At 39.4% G+C, this 12,179-nt stretch overlaps 1 long non-coding RNA gene across 1 annotated transcript; it reads right to left on the reverse strand.

The window, feature by feature from the left end:
* Window positions 1-3,731: 3,731 nt before the first annotated feature.
* LOC119470845 lies at window positions 3,732-11,943 on the reverse strand. The gene is made up of 3 exons (XR_005199816.1): window positions 11,860-11,943; window positions 11,192-11,278; window positions 3,732-3,833 (listed from the first exon to the last, which is right to left on the reverse strand). It is a non-coding gene; the product is annotated as an uncharacterized LOC119470845 (long non-coding RNA).
* Window positions 11,944-12,179: the final 236 nt, after the last annotated feature.

Raw genomic sequence — 12,179 nt, forward strand, 5'->3', positions numbered from 1 at the left:
AAAGCTGCCCAGGGCAGGTGGAGTCTCGTCTGTGTGTGCCTCACTTGCACCACAGATGAAGGACCCTAGAAAGCAACCCTCTCTGGGTTTTCTACTCCAGGGATGACATGACCTGCTGGATTTATGTGCTGAAGGACATCCTGTTTCTAGCGGGGACTGGAACAGAGCCTAGGCCTTATCTCAGGATGTTGCGTTCCCAGCACATTCTAGTTATTCTTAAGATCTACAAGTGAGAAAGGGGGAGAACTGGGTTGGTCCAAGGCCATCTGGAGATGCAAAATATCACTCACCAGGGCTCCTCTTAATACCTTTCTCTAATCCTGGGCTGGCAACAGTGAAGTATACTTCTTTGTTCAAGAGTCTGTCTTCTTACCAAATTGCACACTTCTTAAGGACAGAAGCTGACTTTTTTATTTTTGTATCCCAAGCAGGGCAGAAATGGACATCAGATATTACACGCTGGCATCCTTAACTACATTAAATCTTTCTTTCAAAAAACCATACTGTATGCTGGAGGGCAGAAAGCTAACAACATGAAGCACTGTTACATAGACTCCCTGAGAGTCAAGCTGCATCTTGAATCAACTTCTCCAAATAGACTCACCCACGTGAGAGCTGAAAAACACAGTATCACGAGGCAGGGCCATGCTCCTGCTGACAAACAAGCACAGTCATGAACACACTTGGCTGTTCTGCAGCAGCTGGAGTCTCAGTTTCCAGGGTCTAGCTACATGGGCGTCAGCCTAGAGCCTGGGCTTCCAGCCCTTCTATTTTTTAAGCACCTAATTACTCCTATTAAGTAGCTTTCTGATGAAATTAGTTCAACTGGTTTTTGTTATCTGCAGCTGAACTCTAATTTGGTGCTCATCAAATGTTTGTCGAATGAATGCACTGGGTAAACATTGGTTCCACCCACAAAGTCCACCTTAAATCACTTACTCACACCTGGGCTCCTGAAACTACCTGTTGATTCTCAAAGGGGATGATTCATTAACAAGAAAAGTTGCCCAGAAATGCCTCCAGTAGAATTCTACGATGCAGTAAAAAGGAAAAAAAAAAATCACTGTAAAATACCACTTGGAAAAAGAGGTGGCTTTTTTTCTTACATTTTACCATTATCTAGAAAACTCATGAAGTGGCTTATTTTTGTCCCTTAGTTCCAATTAAAATCGAGTATTTCTGTGTTTTCTAAATGACCACAAAACTATAGGTAAGAAAAGATTGTTAAAGGTTTACAGTCTGAAATAAATGGTTTGTGTGAAGTTGGGGAACTAGCAGAATTATTAGAGTGAACAATTCTTTCAATCTTCAGATTTGGGTCAAAGACTTGACCTTTGAGAACATACATTTAAATGCTATTTATTCCTGTGAATCCCATAAAAGGTCTAGAGCTTCACTGGATGAATTTAAGGCTTAGTGAGTAAGTATCAAGCTGAGCACTCTGGGGCAAGGCCTGACTCCTAACATTGAAATGAGCAAGGAAGCAAAGAGCTCTCCTCTGAATTTCTTACATGCAAGAACAGCAGTTGGACTCCCCAAGCTAAGGCATTTCCGTGAAATTATTGTCTTCTTACTGAAGCTTCCTGGCCTAAGACTTATGCCTCTCTACCTGAAAAATGCCTTCTCTTTCAGCAATGCTGTGATTTTTCAGTTCCTAAGGCTGAATGATCAGCACTACTCCAGTTTAGTTAAGGATTAACTTGGCTAGCTCAGGTGTTTCTATAATGGATCCATGTGTTGACTGACAAGAAGAGGTGCCACCTAAAAGAAGATTGGAAGAGTGCTGGCTTGCCTTACAGGAGAAGGAAAGATTAGTCAGCCCTTTTTGCAATCATGAAATAATCAGCTGTGTTCTTAGGAGACTTCACTCTGTTGCAACAGAACGTGATGCTGTACTGGAAAAAATTATAAAGTAGAGTCCTGGGCCTGGTGTCCAGCTTGTCTGGACCCCATGTCCCCTCAGGATGGGAGAAAGCATTTATTCCTTCTCTCACTGTTTGCTACAACAGATGCCAATGAGCATGTACATGCACCACGCTCTGCGTGGTAGGCACTGGATATTCCTGGGTGAACAGAACGTGCATAGTCATTGATATCATGGCAATCACAATCAAGTAGGGTGGAGCAGACAATAAACAAAATAAACACACAGATGAAACTGCAAATCCTGCAAGGTCTTACCTGATGCCTGAAATAAATACTCCCACTAAAAATCTCTTAGACAGTAAGGAGATTTTTAGTGGGAATATTTATCTAATACTAAGACATGCAGTGGTTCCAGGTCCAGCAACTCAGTGATGTCACTAAGGACCAAGAACTTTCCATCTTTTCACGTTCCATCTTCAGCATGCTGAAACTTTCTAATTCAGTGGTTTTTTGAGATATTTTTCTAAAGACAGTTTCTTCTCTACAAGAAAATTAACAGCAGCTGATAGATAAAATTCACCATTAAGTTATTTACAGAAAATTGTTATCAGCCTGCACTTAACTTGCATCTCTTTGATGGGCTTAGTGTACAATGTTATCTTCTTAATGTTAGTTACAGTGAAGGATCAGTGACACTTCCCACATTCAAAGCATTTGCGACATCTGTTCTCATACAACTTGCTCAAATAATGCTGTCTACACAGTCTGCACCAGAATGCAATCTTGTGAAGAGAACTAGCCCCAGCCCTTGTCTCCACTCCTTTTCATTCTGCCCCTAACGCCATCTCCTATTACAAGATGCCTCACACACAGACACAGGAACATGCTAGGCCATACACTCACACTCCAGTCACAGAAAATACAAGATCAGCTGTAGTCACTGGTGTGCTTTGGGGTGCTCATACCAGTGTGCTGTCTGCTCTTCAAAGAAGACACCTGGGGAAGAGACCCTCATAGGCCCTGGAAGTAGGCTTGGACCTCTTGGACATAAAAGTCTAGGGTTCTAGCTGCCTAGAGGAAGAGCCACTTTATGTCTTTAGTGAACTCTTGTATTTGTGGCCCTCCTTTTCCATAAAATATATCACAAGTTACATCTTACAACTGTGTTGGTAAAGAAATGAATATATTGATATGATGTCAGATATGTTTTCAACTTAAAAGTTCATGCTTTCCTTCTGATTGTAAAAGAAACTTGAATGTTTTTATGGCCCCTAACAGTAACATGGACCCTTGGCAGTGCACCTATTGAATCTGCCTGCCTGGAGCTTAGTCTTGAAGGGGGAAGGAGAATGTGCTCTAATGTGGCCTAGAGATTCACTGCCTCATGAGAAGAGGCATAGCCAGAGCAGAGCCAGAATTCTGGACCCTTAAATCGCAGGGCTCAGATTTGGGGTCCCTCCTCCACAAGGCTAAGGGTGTTACCATTTCATCATAAACCCTGTGCACTCAAGTGGGCAGTGAATTTTATTATTATGAAGAATATTTAATTAATACTTGTTCTGATTTGTATTACTAAAGATCCCATTCTGGTGGCTCTCCCTCCGTAAGAGAACAGCTGGCCTTGAAAAGTGAAACAACTTCTAGGCAGTCAAAACAACAGCTTGCAACTTCTAAATAACGGCTTTTCCAGGTTCTTTGCTTCAGTGTTTTAAAATAAATAAATAAAGCTCAGGGTTTAGTTTGAGATTGAGAACTCTGTTGCACTATTTTTCCTGATTTATTAGACAACACAGAACTACCCAGGAAGGCCAGGAGAAAACTTTGGGCACATGTGGAGTTCTATGAACCACCTCTCCTACCTCTAGTGTATACAGGTTGGACTAGGTATTTAGTGTCATCTTCTGAAGTAGCTGTAGTTTGCTTCTCCTCCTCCCATTCAAATGCTTTAAGCTGCTCAGTACTTCTCTCTGGAAAAGATTGGGAGTGTGACTCCATCAGTTAGCAGAAGTCGGAGTGCCACAGGGCTGGGAGAGCTCAGAGCGGGAGCAGGAATGCCACCATTAGCCTGTGGGACTCTCCCGTTTTCACACCATCTTTCCACGTTCTACCCATTGTCGCACCTAAACAGCATTAATAACTACGACATCTTGTTTTCCTTCTCTGCTCCCACCCCACTCCATCCCTCCTAAATGGCTTTCAATCTTCCACCTCTTCTTCGTCTCAAAGCCTGTATCCCAGCTAAGGACCTTATCATCTCTTACCTGAACTCTTGCAATTGACCCATTCCTGGTTTATCTGACTCTGATCCTTCCTCTCCCTCCCTACATTTCCATATTAAATGGCAATAGGAGGGATCTTACATAGATATTTTTATCTGTGCTGCCAGGTACCTTTCCCAAACTGGAGTTTCAGGAAACCTTTCAGTAGATATTAAATATTTATTTTCTCTTGCCCCCATTGGTACAATCTTTCATTCTATTGTTTTTAGGTAGTGCAATAATTAAGTCTCTTCCCTCCCTCTGTCCAAAGACACTCTGTCTCATTTATTATATCTTATTTCATTTCATTTCATTTTTTGAGAAGGAGTCTCACTCTGTCACCCAGGCTGGAGTGCGGTGGCATGATTTCAGCTTACTGCAACCTCCACCTCCCGGGTTCAAGTGATTCTCCTACCTCAGCCTCCCGAATAGCTGGGATTACAGGTACCCACCATCATGCCTGGCTAATTTTTGTATTTTTAGTAAAGACAGGGTTTCACCATGTTGCCCAGGCTGGTCTCAAACTCCTGACCTCAAGTGATCCATCCACCTTGGCCTCCCAGAGTGCTGGGATTACAGGGATTACAGGTGCGAACCACCACACCCAGCCCACTCTGTCTCTTTTAATTTCAGTGAGGAAAAAAAGACCCCTCTTATAGCAAGAGGCATAGGCCCATCAAAGAATTTAATTACCCTTTACTTCCTATGAAATACAATCACAAAGCTATTTAGATATCATCAGCACTATGTTCAGCCCTCATCTGGAAATTTGAGACTTTGGTGGTAACATCACTAGAGTAGACACCCAGAGGGAGCCCATACCTACAGTTAGGTGTCTGTTGGGAATTCCCAGGCTGTCATTCAAGCTAACAGAAGGGACTCTTTTCATTATATTTCTTAAGGCAGGGTTTTGGGAAAGGGATGAGATCCATGACTTTTGTCCAATAGAAAGATCTATAAGATATTTTGTATTTAGTTCCTCCTGCAAAGCACCTGCTCATGATTTATTCCTCTTATTGAACATGCAAGTAACTAACAAGAAGGACTAAGAGAAGTCTATTACTCTCCGTTGTTCTGTAGTAAGCATGAAAACTAGTCACATAGTGTTGCAACGTTATCATCAGCACCTATTTGGAAGGTTTCTTGGGGATTCCCAAGCAACAATTATAAACACATTTCTGACTTTGCATTTAAATGTTCTATTTGCAAAGAGATAAATTAGAGGGTGAAATTGTTCACGCTACAGAAAGAGGCTTCACAATAGCAAAAGATCACAAGGATCCTTACTCAAGTCTTGTTTCCAGGTCACTAAATAATTCAGAGGAGAAAAATCTAAAATGGGAAGTGTTTTAAGCCACTGTTAATTACATATCCACCCATCAAAAATGAAATTGTAATGACAAAGGACATTAGTATGTCAATGGTTATAGTTTAGTTTACCTTTTACAATTTTTATTCCTTTAGACAGAAAGCTAAGCACTTGATAACCCTGTTAAATGTTTTTCATGCTCTCCCTTGCCTACCCAATATATAAGGAAGACATTTCATCCTGCATGTTCCTTTGACTTTTTTCTCTTTGCTCTCAGACCCACTCAAATGCTATTTTACCTTCAAACTCATTTCAGAACTATTTTCTTATCTTGCCTTGCTCTACACTCCACTCCCACCTATACCTAGTCCATCCTGCACACCCACCTGACCAACTCATACTCCTGCAAGACTCAGATTGGGCCTCAGATGTTCCATGGGTACTTTTCTGACTTCCTTTGGACTTACTGAAGTACCCTGTTGCACACTTCCTTTGTGCCTTCCATATACCTCTATTAGAGTACAGACAACATGGAACTCTTGGTAACCTCCCCAACAGATTACAAGTTTTTTGAGGGCCAGAGTTGCCTTCCTCGTTTCATAACCAGTGTGCAGGTGTTCAACACCTCCTCATGAATCCCTCCAGTTCAAATCCTGCCTCCTCCATGACATGTTATCCAATCTCAGTAGCCCAGAATACTCCCTTACATCCCTACTCTCTAAAACAAATTAAACTGCCATAGCACTTGTTTATATTTTGCTTTGTGAACAGCTCTTTTCAAGGAAATGTGCAACACACAGTCCTTATCTTTTAACCACAATGTTAGATACATCAAAATAGTTAGAATGGTATGGACACTCCTAGGATTGGACCCCACTAAATAGTGGCTATTTCATCAAGGTTTGTTCATCCTAATGAAATTAGTGTGAAAAAAGAAATAGCAGGATCTGGTATTGTGGATATATACTGTTTGCACAGCATCCTTGCTGTTGGGAGAAGGATTTCTATTATAACTTATGGCCTTGTGGCTTTTGTGGAATCATCAAATATTTTTCATGATTATATAACAATATTAAGTTTGAAAAAAGCAATTCCTAAAGGACAAAAGCAAACTAAAACAAGTAAACCCAACCAAACATTGTGCTGTGGCATAACCATACACAGAGACAAACTTCTAGTTGTCTTAAGAAGACAAAACTGACTATATATATATATATATATATATATACACACACATATATATATACTAGTGGGATTTGATTTTCCCTAATGATACTGAAAAATTCAAACTCTCTCTTTCTTTTCAGTAATCATATTATTGGTAGTGCTATTGGTATTGTTATTCTAAGGTTCATCTATTGGGAATTCTGTATTTTCAGCCTACAAAAAGAAAAAAACATATGTAACATAAATTAGATTAAGCAAAAATTCTAGTCTTAAATTTGCTGACATCAGGTCTGGGAAGGGAACGTACAATATACAAATGAGCCTGGATCTTCGTGTACCACAGAGAACAGATACCACCAAAGACCACTGAAAGTGTGTAAAAAGGACTGAGGAGCCATCTGAAGAAGCCTCTTAATGGCCACAGATGAGTCAATTTAAATATCAGTAAAGATAATGGCAACAGATTGAAAGGCATTGAATATATTTAAATTTCTTAGTTAATAATGACTATAGAAATAAAAACAATTGGCGACTTTTGACCAGCGAGTTATTTAACTATTTTGAAAACTAGCAAATAAAAAAGATTAAGCATTTATTCTGACTTTTCCATATGACCAACACTTCAAGTCCACCAAGTAATGTAGAAGAATTTTCTCTTTGTGGAAGGATTCCAGGTTACAAAGTTAACCACCATGGCATGTGTATACTTATGTAACAAACCTGCAACTCTGCATATGTACCCCAGAACTTAAAGTATAATAATAAAAAAGTAAAATAAAGAGTATGATAGAATTATAATATCATCTTTTTGCTACTCCTAATGATATAGTGTATTAAATAATAATCATCAATCACTGCTGACTTCACAAAAAGGGAGACAACCAGACATTTTATATGCCCTAATCGAGGCTCATAGCATCATTTATGAAGTTGACTTGCCAAATGAATCAAAACTGAATGTGACTGAGCCTCTAGATCCAACTAATAATTTGCAGAAAACACATGGGACAGAAAAGCAGGATACATGACACCACAAGGATCCAATTAGCAAATCCTGACAGTGGGAATTTCTACAGGGAAACAATGTGTTTAATAAACAAAAGAGTGGCTGGGCGTGGTGGCTCGTGCCTGTAATCCCAGCACTTTGGGAGGCCAAGGCGGGTGGTTATAAGGTCAAGAGTTCAAGATCAGCCTGAGCAACGTGGTGAAACCCCATCTTTACAACAAAGCGTTTTTGAAAAAGATACTGAACAGCTAATAGAGTATTAGAAGTGCTAGAAAACAAAAGCATAAGATCCAACTTCTAGGAATAATGCAAAATTAAGTCTCCGAAACACTTTCATAAGGAAAACCCTGCAGCCACCAGTAGCATCATTGGACTTATCTGCTTTTACAGCAGAAAGAGAGACAGACAGACAAACAAAGAGCCACTGCCAGTGAGCACAAGCATACTCTCCACTCATTCCCTCTCAGACACTTTTAAGGAAAAATCTGGAGCAGATGCCTGTGGTTATCAGAGCCTTTGCCATAGCTTCAAGGGAGTCTGGGAAAGAGGAGAAAGTGAGCATCTAGTATTTTCTGTTCCAATTACAAGAGGTTTCCTGTCCCATCCCCACTGCAAAGAATCAAAATGAGAGCAATTCCAAAATTACAGAAAAGAATTCAGACATCAAAAAGCCAAACTGAATGAACAATATTTACCTCCTTGGGCAAGTAGCAATCTCCCTGAGTTTTAGTTTCCTCATCTGGCAAATGATTAAACAACACCATTCTCCCAAGACTGCTTTGAGGAGTGAAAGCAATAAAGTGTCTATTAAACAGCACAGAAGATCACCTAGCAAACTTTCCTTCCACCCTCTCTCTGCTTTTTCCCCCGCTCCCCTTCCTTTCATTTAACTTCCTAACTCATTTAAGTTCCTACCTCCTTTGTGTATTCAGAATAATATTCTATTTACTTAAGGGACACAAAGTAAATAAATGTTTTTGAAACTGAATGGGATTGAATTGGATCCAGATTTTCATAGGAAAAAAAGTTTCCCTTCTTCTTAGTCCTTACACACCTGGTTTTGCAGGAAAAGAAATTAGCATTTGGAAACACACAGCCACAGGTGAGATACTAGTGCATTCCCGCGTCTCAAATCCTCAATCTTTGGTCAGTATGATGGGAAGTTTCATTGTCCAATAAAGCAAGGGACAGACGCTTTGTTTCGTTCAAGTTAAGTATTTCTTCTAACAGAAGCCCACCCCAGGATGAAACAGCCCTGCATCTCCAGCAGCCTCTGGAGAGTCAGGTGGCCCTTCAGCCTTTGAATGGCATGGACTGAATTGACTCAACCACGGTTAGCTGACTTTTATTTCTTTTCTTCCTTCCTGCTCATTCAATATCATCAACCAGAGAGAAGGAGCTCTGTGTCATAAAAGCGACCACAGCTGAGCAGATCTCTCCCTATGCCAGTCCACGTGGTAATTTTGGAAGGGCCCTGGGATATATGACTTTAGGACTATAGGAAAGTTTTGTGATTAATGGTGGTTTTATCTTCAGACTTCAAACATTGACTCATGCAGGGAATGAGCAATCTATAGGTCAGATATCCTACATCCCAGTCATTTTCTTTCTTCAGTCAAGAATTTAGAGAACTAAACACCGACCAGCTGTAAAAGACATCTATCCTGTCTGCAGAAAAGCCTATTTAATGGGCCCCTGAGGGGAATTGTTTAAAATAATGCTATGCAATTTCTCCAAGAGTTTCTGCTGGAAAAAAAAAATAGAACAAATGGAAAATTTAATGCCTAAGTGATCGATACTTTATTCATGAAGCAAGGTTATTCTCTTGCCTTTTTCTCTTGTTGATGAGGTACTTTGTAGGCACTTTAAGTGAAAAATGCCTACCTTTTATTCAGCAATTTATCAGATATTTATTGTGGGTTTTCTTATAAGATACTCTACAGGCCTACGGGGTTGTAAGGGTAGAAATAAATGGTGCCCAGCACTGAAAGATTTTAATAATGTTAGCAATGCCAATCACAACCCCTAATGCATCCACTACGATTTACTTTTTACAGTGCTTTAGTATGTTCTAAGTCATTTTCATAATCTTATAATTTATTACAATGAGAAAACTTTTTCAAGATCATTTTACTAATATATTTTATTTCACCTCATCTTCCAGTTGATAATGTAAGATGCTTAACCCATCGTGTGCCCGGAAGTACACTAAGTCCTTTGACGATAGGCTCTTGGAAACTGGGACTTCAAATGAAATGACATATAACAAAAACAGCTTTACCATAGGCTAATTGATCTAAATAAGAGTTAAGTTGCTACAGCATATTTCTGGTCACACACACACAAAATCACCAAACTTCTAAATAAAGATCCAAACACTTTTAATATTGAAATAAATATCAAAATAACTTTGAAATGAATATGAGTTACACATACATTTAAGAAAGTTAACAAAAACAAGATAATCATCTACCCACTTATTCAAGTTCAGGAGCTCAAGTGGCCAGAGCCAATTCTGGTAGCTCAGGGTACCAGGCTGGAACCAGCCCCAGACAGGCCACCTTTCCCATTGCAGGGCACACTCATACACACCGACACTCACTCACACTGGGACCAGTGAGACACACTGATTCATCAAACGGACACAGCTTTGGGTTTTGGGAGGAAACCAGACATGGAGAGGACTTGCAAAGTCCATATACACAATGACTTCAGCTAGGAATTCATTTTGTTTCTCATCAACATTATAAGGAAATGACATTGAACTTACATGACATTATTTAAGAACCTGCTGTGTAAGCTCAGGAAATAGTAGAACCCCTCCTCCCCACCCAGATACCTTGTTCCATTAGGTATAATGAATTTAAAACTGCATTTGCATGTTCACATCAAGCATTTGTCACATAGCTGCTTTCTATTTTGTGTAGCCATGAGGATTTCATAGCTTAATAATCTAAACAACAACTGCCTATTTTATGTTGACCTTGCTTCCTCTTTCCTTTGTGTACACAGGTAGAAAAGACTTGGACTACATATTTGGTTTGAAGTTTGAAAATCTGAATCTTTCCCCAACCATCAAAAATATTTACCTCCCTTCCTTGTCGCACAATCATCTAAGCAGCCTTCTTGAATTGACTCCCACACCTGTTCATCATAGAAGGAAAAAAATAAAAGCAAATGCCGTATAAAATCCCTTCTTCAACTGGGTCTTCTGTTTTGAAATACTGAAACAGTTCCTGTTCTATTATCTCACCAGCTGTGGCCTTTTATCTCCTAAAGGGAATAATTGACGTCTTACCAGTCAAAGTCACTGTGCTTATGGAGGCCATAAATATCTCCTCTAAATCCTACATGATAAATTTCCCTCTGATTGGTAAAGCAGATACTGTAACGTGCAAGGGGGAAGCGGGAGAGGCTTTGATGATGCTAAACTAAGCCCCTGGAGATATCCCAGCCCTTCCTCCAGAATTTTACTTTCCAACAACTGGAGTCACAAACACGGTAGAAAATGTTCTCTGGATTATCCACTCCTATTAATTTTTTTAAAACTGGTTTTCAATGATGGGCAACCTAAAATTTACTTACACAGAACACGAAACAGCTGAATTTGTTAAAGGTCCAAATGGGAACGTGCTTCTTGTACAAATCACAATATGCTTTCTAGACCACAATCTGAAAAGGAAAGAAAAAAAATCCTGTGAATAAAAAATAAAACAAGGTATTTTTCAGTTTTGTACATGCATTTGAAATGATTTTATCTCTGACTCATGTTCTACTTTATTTTTGATTCTTGGGAAGACCTATCCCTATACTGTAATTTTTTGTTTTAATAACAAATTTCCATTTGTAACTATTAGTTGGTCTTTCCACAAAATTGGTTTGCTGGAAAGGACTGAGAAGAGAAACAACATTCCTGGATCAGATGGAACTGGTGAGTGTGGAAGTCCTTGAACTTGACCAAGCATTGTCAGTTCTCATAGTCTGACCGAAAAAAAAGAAAAAAAAAAATAGATTTTTCTGTGTGTTTTTCTTGGTGCTCCTAATGTAAGTTTTTTCAAATGGGAAAAAATAGATAAGTAGACTGTAATTGTAAGAGAAAAAAGGTAAAACTATTTTGGTGTTTTGTATTACTTGGAACTTTACTTATTGTAGGATATAGATTTAAGATAGTGTTTTGTTTTGTTTCATTTTTATAAGCAAGAGATAGTCTTTATAATCTGTGGAATTGGGGTATAATATAAATAACAACAAACCCAAAAAGTGGGCAAAGAGACATCCACCTTGACGCTCAATCCTTTTCATGCCAACCCCACAGACAGCCAAGAAGCACTTTGACAATGGGAAGAAAGGAACTAAAGCTAGAAGATAAATGTAGCCGCTTTGGGGCTGCTACAGCAAAGAAGTTAAAAGTGTCTGCCTATTTACCTTGGGATCTGAATGATCCATTTCTGTAAGTGGGCTAAACCCCATCACCAATTTAATCCATGCCCCCAAAACACATATTCCCTGGCGATCCCACCTTAAACAGAATAAGACAGACAGGTTACTGTATATTTCACTAAGCATTCGAATT

This window comes from Cebus imitator, unplaced genomic scaffold (genome assembly GCF_001604975.1).
Source record: "Cebus imitator isolate Cc_AM_T3 unplaced genomic scaffold, Cebus_imitator-1.0 Scaffold42, whole genome shotgun sequence".
Lineage (NCBI taxonomy): Eukaryota > Metazoa > Chordata > Mammalia > Primates > Cebidae > Cebus > Cebus imitator.